Raw genomic sequence first — 14,635 nt, 5'->3', positions numbered from 1 at the left:
ATTCATTTCAAAGCAGAACTCCAATCACTTTCAGTGTTTCAATATTATTTTTGCATGGATTTTTCCATATGCTGATGAGCATTCTGGGAAATTTTCAAGGCCCAGAGGGTAAGATTTACTGGCAGAATACAGCATAAATAAATAATATTCATGACTATGTTGTCATTAGTGTATAATCCAAATAATAAGAATGGTTGTTTTTTCATTACCATAGAATGAGCTGTATGTATCTACAGAGAGTGCAGGTCTTCTTCCACGGACCCACCATGTTTCTACATTAGCCCAGAAGGGACAAACCAAACACCGGCTCTTTCGCAGTTACCAAGAGTTTTGCGGTCACCGTAGCTTCTCCTACACGCTTATCATTTTCAACTTGAGATATTTAATGTTCAATCTAAACCTTATAAATATACATTCGTTCTGAATTTGATACCTGCAACACATTTTTTAAAAAGTTGGGTCGGGGGCAACAGAAGACTGGGAAAGAGACAGAATTATGATGGGCTACTAAAGGGGCGTCCTCAAACGGGTCAGTCATTCACAAGCGTGGAGGGGGTGAGGTTCAACACAGGTGTGCAGACTTGCCATACTTTATGATGATTTTGCTGCTGACTCCACCAAGTACGCCGCGCCCGACTTCATCACACCACAGAGCGAATAGTGGGCCAATCACATGTTGCATTACATCAAAGAAAGCTTGCAGTAATTGTCTGCAAGCAAAACCATAAAAATAGTATTTTGTTTTTACAAGACATGGGTATAAAAAGGATGTAACACAGGTGAGGTTTCACTGGAGAAGTATCAATACTACTTGGTGTTTTCTTAAAGGTATCCGAGACACAAGTTCAAAACCTTTGAGCTGCTTGAACTCCTTGTCACTTACTGAAGTATGAGGGAAAACCACCGCGCCCATGAGCTGACACACATACATGTTACCATGGTTACCAGATGATCTTGCCTGAATTTATACACGCCTTATATAGATCACTTTGAAGATCACAATCTTGACAGACAGAGTTGAAATAGCTTAGCTTTTAAATTCATATGGAAATCACGTCTGCTATCACACAGACTCGCGTCTGTTTTGCTTTGACACCAGATTTCACTGGCAGATACCATCAACTTCTCCTAATCTAATCACTAAAATTAGTTGCTGAATACAGTGAAGGAATGAAAAAGCCATGCGGTTGCAGAATAGTTCTTGTTTTTTTTTTATGTCTGCAGTATTTCATTTTAATATGTTTTAGCAAACAGATGAGAGCTGTTACAGTAAGTCAATGAATGGGTTGAATTGGCTGAATCAAGCTGAAGTCTGGATTGAGGAGATATTAGATTTTAAAATGAAGTATGTCTGTTGTGTGCTGATGAAGTTCACTCAAGATTTCATCAGGAGCTGTAAAAGGAAACCTACAACTTTTTATAACTTTTGTTTTACAGTAACTTTGGCTCAGGAAGTTTGAATGTTATATGATTACTAATAGGTTTTCCTTTAATGATGAACACAAACACCTTTTAGTTCAGGATGGTACATGAAAATATCTGTGTCTACATGGGTCAAACTTGGCAAGCAGAGGTGGGAAATAAGTACAAATACTGTCTGTTATTGTACTTAAAGCTGCTACAAGGAACTTTGATATTGTGTTGATTTTGGAGACAAAAAACTGTGCTACAGCAATAAAAATTAAATTAACCTCCTGCTTCTTTTTAGCTGGCTAACGTGCTACTAACTTTGTGAAAATGTAAACACAGACTTGTTTGATTTTCACAGAGAATCTGACCCAGTAGACCAGTGTTTCCCAATCCTGGTCCTCAGGGCCCACTGTGCTGCATGTTTTAGATGTTTCTGCTCCAACACACCTGATTCAAATGATCAGGTCGTTATCAGGCTTCTGCAGAGGCTTGATGACGAGCTGATCATTTGAATCAGGTGTGTTGGAGCAGGGAAACATCTAAAACATGCAGGACAGTGAACTCTGAGGACCAGGATTGGGAAACACTGATGTAGACATTAAGAACAACTATACAGAAACAGCCAAACTGATTATCTTTTTTGCTTATGTAGGTCACACAGAGGCATCAGGAATAAATTGCACAACCTGCATGTTTGCAACTGTTAAATTGAGCAAAACATTAATGGAGTTTGGCAGGCAGTGAGACAGGCAGCAACAAAACTCATCATCTAGAGTGTGTTATTTCAGAGCAGTGGGCTTTTGTTTTCAGGATAACAGGCTGAACTTAAATTTGACAGACAACTGACAGTTATAAACAGCTGATAAACTTACAATGGAGGACTTGCTGTCAGTTGTTTTTGTCAGTTTACAAAGCTGCATGCGTCCTGCGCTCCTGCAAAGCTCCTGCAGCCTGCCTGTCTCTGCTCTGTCTGAGGACGGACCACATAGTTAACAGTTTTTAAGCATTTGATGTGGAGTCGTCACAGTGTGAGTCTGACCAGCTGGCTGATCGATCACATCCCGATCCCAATATTTACACGCCTTCCTTATCCAGATAACACGCCATGATACAGACTGAAATTTTAATGCCACATTTTTAACAGATGGAAAGCACTGAACTCAAACATACACACGCTGAGCTGGACAAAGATGATGTCAAACTCAAGCAGCGCCTCTGTGGGAGCAGACTGGCATCAGTACAGACACTTGTAGACTGTTATTGGCAGACTGTGATTATTATACAGTATGAAACCTGTGGAGAAGTGAGAAGAGAAAATCGTGTGTAGATTTTCATCACTGCTGTCTCTCTCTCGCTCTCTGTTGTCTACTTTACCTGCCTTCAAAAATTGGTCTCTAGTTCCAGTAGTTATAACACAGTTGATTAGTTTAAATATAGTTATTAAACATTGTTTTGATTGCACTGAATGCTCTCAGTTTATCCATTAAGAAACAATTTGTCTTAATAACTGTCTTGAGACTTTGTTGCTTGTAAATCACTGTTTTTTTTTATATTGGTTGGCAAGTAATTTAAAACTGCCATTCAGTGTACAAAGGCTGTAGTCAAATGATGAATAAAAGCTGCTCAAAAGGATCTGAAACTGTAATTAGGCGGAAAAGAGTGACGATAAAAAAGACAAAGAGAAAAGAGTGACTAAAAAGAAGATTGACAACAAACATCAGGCTGAGCGACAGCTCAGTATTGGAGGTCTATTGATTATCTAAAATGTAGTAGTTCTGTAACCAACTTTTTTGCTCACCAGCCACTTTGGCTACTCGTCTCAAAACAACAAACTTAAGACACTTCTCAGTCCAGCACTGCATTTATTTTACTGTATTTGAAGGATTCCCATTAAATGCATGATGGGAAATGTGGGCCTTTGCTCCAATATTTTAACCTTTATTACAAACTGTAGCAAAGAGCAGCACACTATGTTCTGGCAAGGCTGCAAAATGTAGACACATATATTTATTTAGCGCCTTTTTGTTGAGCATCAAGCTCATTCACACACATATTGCTGAAAAAATAGACATGGACTGTGAGACAAATCACAGCCTGAGGGAGAAATTCTCTGCACTCCAATAGAAATCAACATGGACAGGGAGACTAATTATCTTACTGTAAACAGCACAGTCGGCTCGGCGGTCGCTGCTGCACACAGGTCTACAAGCAAACATGAAAATAAATCCATTTTTTAATCCTAAAAGTTTTAAAAACAAGTGCTGAGCTCTTGTCTGGCCAGTTCGAGGGTCCACAATTTCTTTGTGGTTCGTTGCTGTGAGGAGTTGAGAAGCAGGAGTGAAAATAAATCCTCTTTTTAATCCAATACGTTTGAAACATACACTCTGCGCTCCCCTCTTGCCATTAAAGGACTCAGCATCACAGTGACATCAGTGTTTTTTTTCCTCTAGAAGCTTTGTACGTAACTCCTTCAAGCTGTCAATCAAGACTCAAGCTCAGGAGGGGAGGAGTCACAGTGAAAGTCATCTACAGAAAATTATCAGCCGCTAAATCTGCACAAATAAGACAAAAAGAAACTCAGCAGCATCTGCAGGTGCACCCGTAACTACACCTGCCAACACCTGATCTTCACCATGAGGAAATGAAAGTAGAAAACAGCATAAAACCTACTGCTGTGAGAAGCAGAGATGAAGGTTATGCACTCTAACAGTCCAGCAGAGAGCTGAGTAGGAGAGAAAACGGCTCTCCATGCGCCCAGAGGCATGATGGGAGAGCACAGAGTTAAAGCACCCCAAATAACAATCACTCTGACAAAACACTCGATACAGAGTGAGTCATAAAAAAAACAAGAGACATCCCACAGAACGAAACAAATGAAAGAGCAGGGGGAGTTAATACATCATTACAATAGTTATAACCGTAATGACAATAAATTCTCTGTCAAATGAAGCATTTTACGATATGAATTGTGAATATTGTTCCTGTAACTGCATTTCTAATATATTTTGACTCAAATACAGCTTAACCAGATTGTATGATGTGCAGACAGAGAGCAGATATTATTGGAAGAGTTGCACATGAACATTTAGGAGATGCAAAACAAAAATGTCTGCAAAACCCGTTCGTTTGCACCGTAATATCAAAGATGTTAGCAGATAGCGGCTGCAAGTGAAGCGCAATTGATCATTTGTAATCAGTGGCTACAATCTATTCTGTGTGAATTTGAAGAAAACCAGCCAGCAAGCAGCTTAGGTTCACAGAGTTAGTTACCATGGTAACTGACCCAGAGTTATGTTGCTCTCTCTGGAAGGGAAAAGGTCCACAGGTCCACCAATTTAAGTTGCAAGAGCACAAGGTGTTCAGAGTATAATACTTTAGTAAATACAAGAAAACCACATGGAATATAAAAAACATGACGTGTTATTTTGTTTTGTTTGTGTTTCTGACGTGATGGTGCTCTGATGGGACAGATCTGATCCAGCATCAGTATCAGGATCCGATACTGACACAAAACATTCATCAGGTATCAAACCCGTATCACCAACTTGTGTCTAAATTCCACAATGCCACATGTTTTCTCTGTGTAAAGTGCAGATTAAGAACTGAGTAGCTCTCTTCATTGCTGCTCTGCATTTGCATGTGATATGACACAAGTCCACCTCACTCATGGTGGAACAAAAAACCAACATAAACCACCATGTTCTGAACGAATCACATCATAAACACGTTACGAGCACTAAGAAAGGCATGACTAAGGACAACAACGAAGAGGAAGAATTCTTCTGAGACAGAAGAGGGTTCCAGCACTTTCATTTTCCTAAAAATTGTAAAAGCAGTATAACCTCCAGGATCCACAGTGTCTGAACCCCTTCCAGGGCCACACCCAGCATCATCAGCGCCCCCTAGTGGGATCCAGGTCACATTTATCCCCATGCCTGCCGCCCGCTCCCCGTGTGTCTGACCTTTCTCAGGTTATGTTGTCATTCTTTTCATCCCTGTGTTCACAGGCTTCACAATGTCCCCCACACCACACATCCTTTCATCCTAGCCATCCTAGTTGCAGCCAACACGGCAACTGAAGGGGTTGCTGGGTGGAGCTTGGAGTCACTGGCTGAACAACCTGGCTCTTCTCAGCCTCCTCCTCACACACCTGTTCTCACCCTCCCATGTTACCCAAATGTTTTTCCAGCCTGTAAAACTCATCACACATCAACCAGAGCAGGACAGCTTCATTAATCTATCGGCCTTCTCCTGTCCCTCCCGCATTACAAAAGCAAATTCTCTCAAATAATTAGGTGCATCTATCCCAGCTCCTTAACCAGCCTAGAGACCCGCAGACAAACCAAGGTTTAGTGTAGCTTCGCTGCCCATTACCTTCACTGACACTTCACAGGATTTGCTGATTGATTATCTTTTAACAGTTCTCGACATGGTTTTGCATTTTGGAGGGACAGCCTTTTATAGTTAGCATGTTAACCAGTAGTTACTCCCTCTCTGACTGCTGCTGTCTGCACACGTGCTCCTCCAGCAAGAACAATAGACAATAGATTTATCTTCCCTTCGCAGCATGCACATTTCAAACATCAACAGGGTCATTCCAAGTGCAGATTTTTATATGCAATGTGAAACCATGATAGGTTGACTTTCTAAAACAGATATGACTAGTGCTTTCAAATACTTCTACCCAAACCTCTGGTGTATTTTTCGGAGTTCACTGGCAAGGAGCCCATTACTTATCTAATCAATGCCAAAGAATAAAGAAGACCTGAGGTCTTTGCACATAGAGTTTTTCAGGGATCAAGCGGACTCCATTTCTTTCCCGGCATCTTCGCCTTCAGAGAAAACACAGCACATCGCTCTGCTTTCTGTCTAACTGCCTCCTAACAGACTGAACACCAGATTCCATATGCATAATCTCTCAAGGGAAGCCCTTCCTGTCCGTCCTCCTAAACAAAGCAGCACCATACGTTCCTCCTCCATGATAGAGTCGTCCTGGATGACGTATGGAAAAATGAAAGGCATCTTTGGAAACACCTACTGTCTTCCAACAGTTTAAGAAGAGTGGTGGAACCCAGTGGCAAACATGCTTCTGTCCAAAATTTTGGAACATGTTGCAGGCATCAAATTCAGAATGTGTATATTTACAAATCAAATCAGTTCAAACATTAAATATCTAATTTTTGTATTGTATTTAAGTTTAAAGTATTTGCAAATCATTACTGTCATCATTTATTTACATGTTCTACAGCATCCCAACATTTTTGGAAGAAGGGTTTGTACATCAGTTCCAGGAATGCCAGCCTACCTCTAATCATCTGTCAAACATCCTGTCCTGCCTGTTCGTCTGCTTGACCCACTCCTCTGCCTCATCCGTCCACCCCCTCCTCTGCCTATCCACCATCTCCTCCCTCCTTCATCCGCTGTCATTCAGTCCTGCGTATCCTCTCCCATCTCTCCTTGCTCAGGTACTGTCTGCTGCCTGTAATTGGCCACACTGAGTCTGCTCTTCCCTGGTCTTCAATGCATCCATCCCAGACCGGCCTAAACATGCAACTTCCTCCCTCGATTTGTAAGACTGCAACTAAAACTTAAACATCAAAGTCATTCACTTTAGTGCAATTTAAGATGAGGAGCAGCAGAGCATTATATAAGGTTAGACTTGACAATATGATGAATTACAGTCCTCATAATATATTTTCTTTCATTTAATTTATGGATACATTCCTCATCATATACATACATATTCAAAACGCTGTAAGAGCAGAGTATACATGTTGCATCACACATATTCATTTACACATATGTTAAGCAGCTGACCAGCACATAAGCATAAAACACATGGATGCACAAATTATTCACACAAAGCTCCCCTGGCGTTGCTTCAACCATACCAGCCGAGCGAGAGCGAAGTGTAGTGAGGCTGTGTTTAAACATGTATGTAATGTATCTGCAGCGCTTGAATCATGTATGTGTATCCTGCCTCCATAAGGCACGCCACTCTGCTCTTTGACAATGATATATTCAGAGAACTGCAGCCACCTTTACATCTTAAATCTGCAGCTATAGAACACCTGTGACAAACAGAATAAAATAATCTTACTCTCATAATATCAGGCTGCCAAAGGGACAGTTTTTTTCCTAATGACTTTCAGTAATTTTCCAGAGGCCTCAGGAGAGAATAGAATAGGTAATATTAAAATGGAATTAAAAGCCAGGAGGATACACTCTAATTTAAACTAGAATATTAGAATGATATCATGTGAGACAGATTATGTAAGATACATCGGGTACGTATGATACATGATAGTATTATTTAATAATATTCATTACTATATAAATATTTCTATATATTTTATTTGGTTTTAATTGATAAACCATTCATACGTCTCCAGGATAAACATGCTGTTTCCTTAAATTCTTCACAATCAAAGTCCCCTGTTTTTTCATTATTTGGATGCTTTTATTATGAAGCAGCACAAACAGGAAAGGTTTTCATGCAGGGGTTTCATCAGCAGTAATTTAACCACCTTGGGCTTGAAAAATGACGTTTGTCATTACAGAGAGAGTAAAGTACCAAAAACATATTGTGCAAAGTCATAAGAGAGAGACCAAACACTTCACACAAAGACTTACATTCTACTGACTACAGAAATAATGATAAGGTATAGTTCTGAAGAGATTGTTCTTAGAAAGTGTAGAAACTCCTTCCTGTTACTTCTATAAACTTGCATGAAGATTGTTCAGCTGCCTGAAGGCAGAAGAACTGAGTCACTGCTTGCGTCTCATCGCACTGGAGGGGTTTCTGCATGCCTGATTATGAATTTAATAATAGGATCCAAGTGTCAGTAGCCAACAATGCTATTTGCACCCAGGGTGAAAAAGCCAATGTGCCTATTTACATCCAGGTGTTTTTGTTTAGTATGGCAGAGGCAAGTTCCCTGGTGTCCACAATACTATTTGCATCCAGGATGGGAGAGCCAATGTGGATATTTACACTTGCATGGCAGAGACAAAGCAGGAACTGAAACTGGACTGTCCCGTGTGTGGAAATCCTGTTTGATCAATTCTTCCAGCAACCTTTACCCTACACTGAGGGGGCTGGGTGTAAACAGCTGAATGGCTGCTGTGTGACTATTTTCACCAAAGTGCAAAGACTTGGTCTCTAACTTTTGAGAGTGATGTTGTCAGTCTGCAGCTGGTTGCTGGATAGGTTGTGTACAGTGTGTCAGAGCTTGTTTGCTGCAGGAGTCGAGGTTCATAAGACAGCAGAGACTGAACTAAGCTGCAAGAGGATTTTTAAAAATCTTTGTAAAGAACCAGGTAACAATGCTCTGTGGTTACAGAGAGAGACTTCTTCACATTACAACAGTGGTTCCTAAAGTTTACTGACATGTCTTCCCTTTAGAAACCATAAGTATATTTATTTAATTTCAGTTCAATCTATATTTCTGCCCTGGTCATCCACGCCTGAAGTGGCTCTGTTTGGGAACCACTGTTAACTTACTTAAGAGTCTACAGCGATTCTAGGGGCTCTGTGAGGCTGCACTGTGGCACAGAGCTGCTAACATCACCTTATATTTATTTATCTTTATCTTTTACCCATACAAAAAGTGCATTCAACCATGTGGATACAACCCCTCAGAAAATGCAAGAACTCCATTAGAAAGAATAAGAGATGGAGAGCAAGTTGTTTTTTTTATGGGCCGAGGTTCAGACTGAACAGCTGAGTTCTCAGTCCATGATGGAACGTGTGCAGATTTTCTGCACTCCAGATGTTAAAGGGAGTTAATTCTACCACTATGAAGCCAGGACAGCAAACAATCATGATTGTGTTGAGCAGAAGCTGCGCCTCCCTCACCGTGGACGGGCTGCGTGGTTTGACCACGCTCTGGATGTAAAAATGAGCCTGAGCCATTCGCAGGCACTGGTGTCAAAATCTGAGTCAAGCAGCTACCAGCAGTGCAGGGTGTGGAGGAGCGGTGTAGTGTGGGAGAACTTGTGCAGACTGAAGACTAGTCGGGCTGCTGCGTCCTAGAAGAGATCTGGCTGTATTTTCACTCAGTTTAATTACAGCCCTACCTCACACTGCCTTCATGTGTATATCTTAAGCAGTGCATGTGGAGTGTGTCCACATTAAGCTGGCAAACTGCATCATAAAGACCCTGTAAATGTGATTTTCTTTTCAGCTTCCAAAATGACAACAGACTCACCCACTGAGGGTCGACACTTTGTAGCAGCAGGAAGACAAACTTTTGTCGCCTCCTATGATCAGTCATTCTAAATGTCATTAATGTCACAGTCAGTCACACAGTATAGCTGCTGCCATTAACCACAATTTATGTTTATTCTGCCACAGAGCAGTGATCATAAAATAATGACTTGTGCCATTAATCAGCTGTGATCAAACCAGAGTTTTACACTCACTCTGTTGTCTTGACAACTAAAACTCATATAAATTATAATAACTAAGTTGTGAGTTCATTTGCATTAAAAAATAGTGTAGCTCGTTTACAGATGTTGTCTCTGCTGCACAGTTTCCCGAATACTTTTTATAAGCACCTGTTCCACGTAACCAAAAGAACAAAAACCAAGCACCAAAGCTTCAAAGTGTTGAGTTAACATTATTTACCTATTTTAACATAGAATATTCTATCCTGTCATGCAAGAAAATATTTCCTCCGATTCATACAGAAGTTTTAACACAAGATTCATCAACTCAAACAACGACAGCCACCAAATGAGGAGCTTTCATTTCTGGTTGCCAGTGCACATCTTGTATCATTTCCAATGAATAAGCCTATTAACTCACTAGCTGCCAAAATAGTTCACTGTCAACATTACAAAGTCAATTAGCACATGATTAAGAGTTATTTTCTTTCCCAAGAATGACTGATTATTAGCTCAGCTTTTCATGTGATGCACAAGTGTCTCTGTATAAATTTCCGATAATAGACTGCAGCGTGGCTTCTAGCATTTTCCTGTGTGCTTTTTTTCAGTGTAAAATGGTTCTTGCCAAAAATAAAAAGATAAAAAAAAAATTCTATTCTATTTCAAGGACACACCCATGCACACAGAAGAACTGGCTTAGATCTTCTATGAAATATACAACACAGGCAGATGAGAAGCACATTACCACTGATTTCATCACCGTCATCTCGCACACTCATATATACATGAACAGCATTCCAGCAACAAGGCTGGAGCTAGAACACTGTTGCAACATTTATACCTCTCTAACGTGGGCCCACACTCGCGCCGTCAACAGACAACCAGCAGCCAGCGCTCGACTTAAATATTCATCTAAAATTGACATTGTATTCAATTATACAAGTGCAGCTGTTTCCACCTGTTCCACTCCTCATTAACTGCAGCTTTAGATCTGAAAAAATCTGAATTTATCCTGAATAACAGCACCAGCTGCTCTCAAACTGAATGTTTGAACATAGAGATCCGTGAACACTGTGACACATTAAAAGAATAAATACAGAGCTGCCTTTTCTTGACATCCTGTAAACAAGTTTGACTGTTGACTGACTAACTGCATGTTTGAGCCTGGAGTTTGTCTTACACTGGATATGTTTTCAGGTGTTTGGAATATTTATGTTTTATGATTTCCCCTGTATTTCTCCTTATCGCCCACTCAGGAGTTATCCAGAAAAGGAAGGGCAGAATAACCTTCCTCTTGCTGAAAGCAAAATATACATGTTTTATTTTGAAAAGAAGGTCTAAAAAATTATTTATCCAAAATGTTCCCAAGAGAAGGAAACTGCTCTTGCTGTTTTCCAGCAAACAAGCCCCTGTGGGGCCCCTGCTGTAATTTCTGTTGAAAGTATGGACTAGAGCAAACTCAGACTAAACCCAGGTCCCGTTGCACACCGCTCAACATAATCCTCATTATTTTCCCATCGTGGAGTTTTGTGTACAGGCCACACTAAGGTACAGAGTCCCAAGTTACTGGTGAGACTCAAGCAAGTCAAGTCATTGCGCGGGTCAAACAAGGCACGAGTCAAGTCCTACAAAATTCTGATGACCTCCTCTAGATTCCACAGTAAAGTCAGTTAAAAGACAATGAAACAAAAACAGCTGCAGTCTGCTTACATCTTACTGATATCTGACATTTTGTGGTGATCAAGTCTCCAGAATGAAAAACAATAGTGAGTGGGGCTCTAAAATAGAGCTATAGAGGCCAGTTCTAACATAGTTTAAACTTAAAGTCAGCTTGCCCAGAAAATAAGTAAGCTAAGAAAAGACTCGTGAACCTGTGGCTTTTGTTCTGGAGGATGAGGTTGGAGGTTGTGATGGTCGTGGCACTGATTTTTGAGTTCCATACCGTTGTTTTCTTCTTACTATCATTGACAATACAATCCTTGAATTAATCCTTTTTAGGCATTTTAGACTAGACCCCTGCATGACAGCTGCCTCGTGCGTTGGCCTCTACTGGTCTGCTGATTTCTAGTAGGTTGCCAGGTTTCAAAAACAAAGCATAAGTTCTCAATATCTAGAAAAATGCAAATATTTAATTTAAAAAAAACTCAATTCTTTTATCACTGTTAGTCAAGCAAGTCTCAGGTCCTAAAAAAGTTTATTCTGACTGGAGTCCCCCACCTCTACAAACATGAAAGGCCTTGGCTTTATTTCTGCAGCTTTGGTCTTCATTGGCTGTGATAACATTGTACTGATCAAAGTAATTCCTGAGATTTAAAAACACTACACCAAAATCCGACCAAGCAAGAAACGCCAGCAATCTGACAATCACAGAAGGTTACCCAGATTATGTGAGGATGCAATGAAAAGATGCAAGCGAGGGAAAAATTGATGCGATTAAGGGATTTGGGATGCTCCAATGGCATGGCTCCAATGGCACTGCATGAGGTTAATGCTAAGGAAAAGCCAGAAGGCAGAGAAGAATACCTTAGTGAGCATGGGACACTTGAAGATTAGGGTTGGAAACACTGCTCAAGAAAATCCAGCTTGTCATAACATTCTTTCAGGCGGTGATTTAAAAGAGTTTGTGCAGCAAGGGGTTGATTTGAGATTTGCAGCTCTTTGTCGCGTGCCAAAAAGTGCAATATGTATTTTAAGGTGGAATGTGGAGTGTGCAAAAGGAATGAAAATGCACCAAATAGCTGGTGAGAGAGTGACAGAGACGAGCCAGAGAGGAAGAGGGGGGGGGGGGCAGTGGGAGATGAGACAACTTTCCGCCCTCTTATCATCAGAATTACAATTACAACAGTGACAGCTCAAAGATTATTGCAATAAATTAAAAGATGCATATCAGAAGTAACCTGCTGTGAACCTTTAGCATCACTATGGAGCATTTTTTTTCACAAGTGCATTCCTTTTTAATTTGTCTCGTTACACTCACGAAGACGCACGCGCACGTACGAGCGCATGCCAGAGACATGACACACGGTATTACAAATGGTTTGAGACGGTTCCACTGAAGGAAATAAGGAAAGAAGGAAGGAAGGAAGGAAGGAAATGCATTTAACGTGTCTGTTAGACATCAAGGATACACACAATGAGTTCTGGTGAGCAAGACTGAATCTTTGCATCATAAAAAAACTTAACAGTGCACCTTTACGTGCACATAGAAGGTCTGTGTTTGGAACCACAGCACAACTGAACTGTAAATGTAATTACACTAAAGTCGCATTTCCTGCAACCCTCCTATTTTTTTAATAACCTAGACCACTACAGCAGAGAAGTAGGGGCCCAATCCACTGGTTGGAAACCTCAAAAACCCACAACCCACAAAAAAATCTCTTGGGCCCATAGGCTAAACCCAACAGGAAGTCGGCCATTTTTAAATATGTGGTGTTTTCCACAAGTTGTACTTTCATTTTAAATGTTTTTTTTTTCTGAGTGGCACATACATGATGGTTCTATGTACGTTGTTTTACTAAGTCACTCACTCCCCTGTTATAATGGGTGTGTTCTGCTTTTCTTCCATCTCAGTGGACGTGTTAAGCGTTGGGACGACTTCTTTCATCGCCCTTGATCTGAGCACTGCCCTCAGAAATGGAGCTGGTCTGCAGGCGCTGCCCCGTGAAGCCCACTCCCTCTAAAAAGTTAGGGTCTAGTGAAGATGTTTTCCCACAGGGAGATTTGACCTTAACTTTTCCTCAAATGCACAATCTGTCCATCTAGATGCCTGCTTTTAGAATATAACTATTAACAGGAATGTGAATAAAACAATAAAATCTAATCTTACCTAAGTGTCTCTCTCTTTCCATCTATGTTCTCCTCATCTCGATCTCTCTCTCTCTCTCTTGCCCGCTCTTTTTCCCATGGCCAAGCCACTGGTTTGTTCTTGTTTTTCATCTTTAATTTTAGTGTTTATGTGTGTGTGAGTGAGAGAGAGAGAGAGAGGAAGAGAGAGTTGTTCAACACCCTCCAAGCACATCATAGCGTTGCAGATCCATACTTCACAGTGCAGGGCGCCGTGTGAGTACGTGTGTGCATGCGAGTGTGTGTCTGTGCGTAGCAGCAACATTAGCTATTCTATTTGACACATTCACACTGTAATGGAGCTCCTCTCCCTTTCTAGCACCGCTCTGTCTCTGCAGCTCCACACATCTTGCTTAATACCTTTTTTTCCCTCCTCCCTTTTATTTTGGCCCAGTTTCACATGGGGGCATGAGACAAAATTTTTGGCCCTGTGAGGTTGAAAGCAGCCATCACCACACACACACACACACACACACACACACACACACACACACACACGCACACATAATCCCTCAAAGCGATGGTTTACCCTGCAGTCAAAGCAAGATCTTTGAATGTTGTTTTGACTGTAGTTCATATATCTTGTTGCCCCAGTCACTTCCCAAATACTGCTCCTTCCTGGGTCCTACTGGAAGACAAAACAAATCTGTCAGTCTGTCTTAGTTGTTGAGATATTTAAATCCCCACCAACCGACCAACCGACCAACCAACGCAAATATGGCTAAAAATATTCGTCGCTACTAGGAGAGTTTAAAAAGGAGAATGACCACAGCTTGGAAGTTGGCAGCAAATCTGTTAATTTTTAAAGAAAATAAAGTCAAATTTCTCTGATTTCAGCTTCTTAAATGTGAATATTTTCTGTTTCTTTTTTGCTCCTCTCTGACAGTAAACTGAATATCTTTCAGTTGTGGACACAAGACATTTGAGGACGTCATCTTGGACTTTTTCTGATATTTTATGGACCAAACAACTAATAGATTAGTGGAAACATTAT

Source organism: Lutjanus erythropterus, chromosome 24 (assembly GCF_056507025.1).
Source record: "Lutjanus erythropterus isolate fLutEry1 chromosome 24, fLutEry1.hap2, whole genome shotgun sequence".
Taxonomy (NCBI): Eukaryota; Metazoa; Chordata; class Actinopteri; order Lutjaniformes; family Lutjanidae; genus Lutjanus; species Lutjanus erythropterus.
This window is presented reverse-complemented; position numbering follows the sequence as displayed.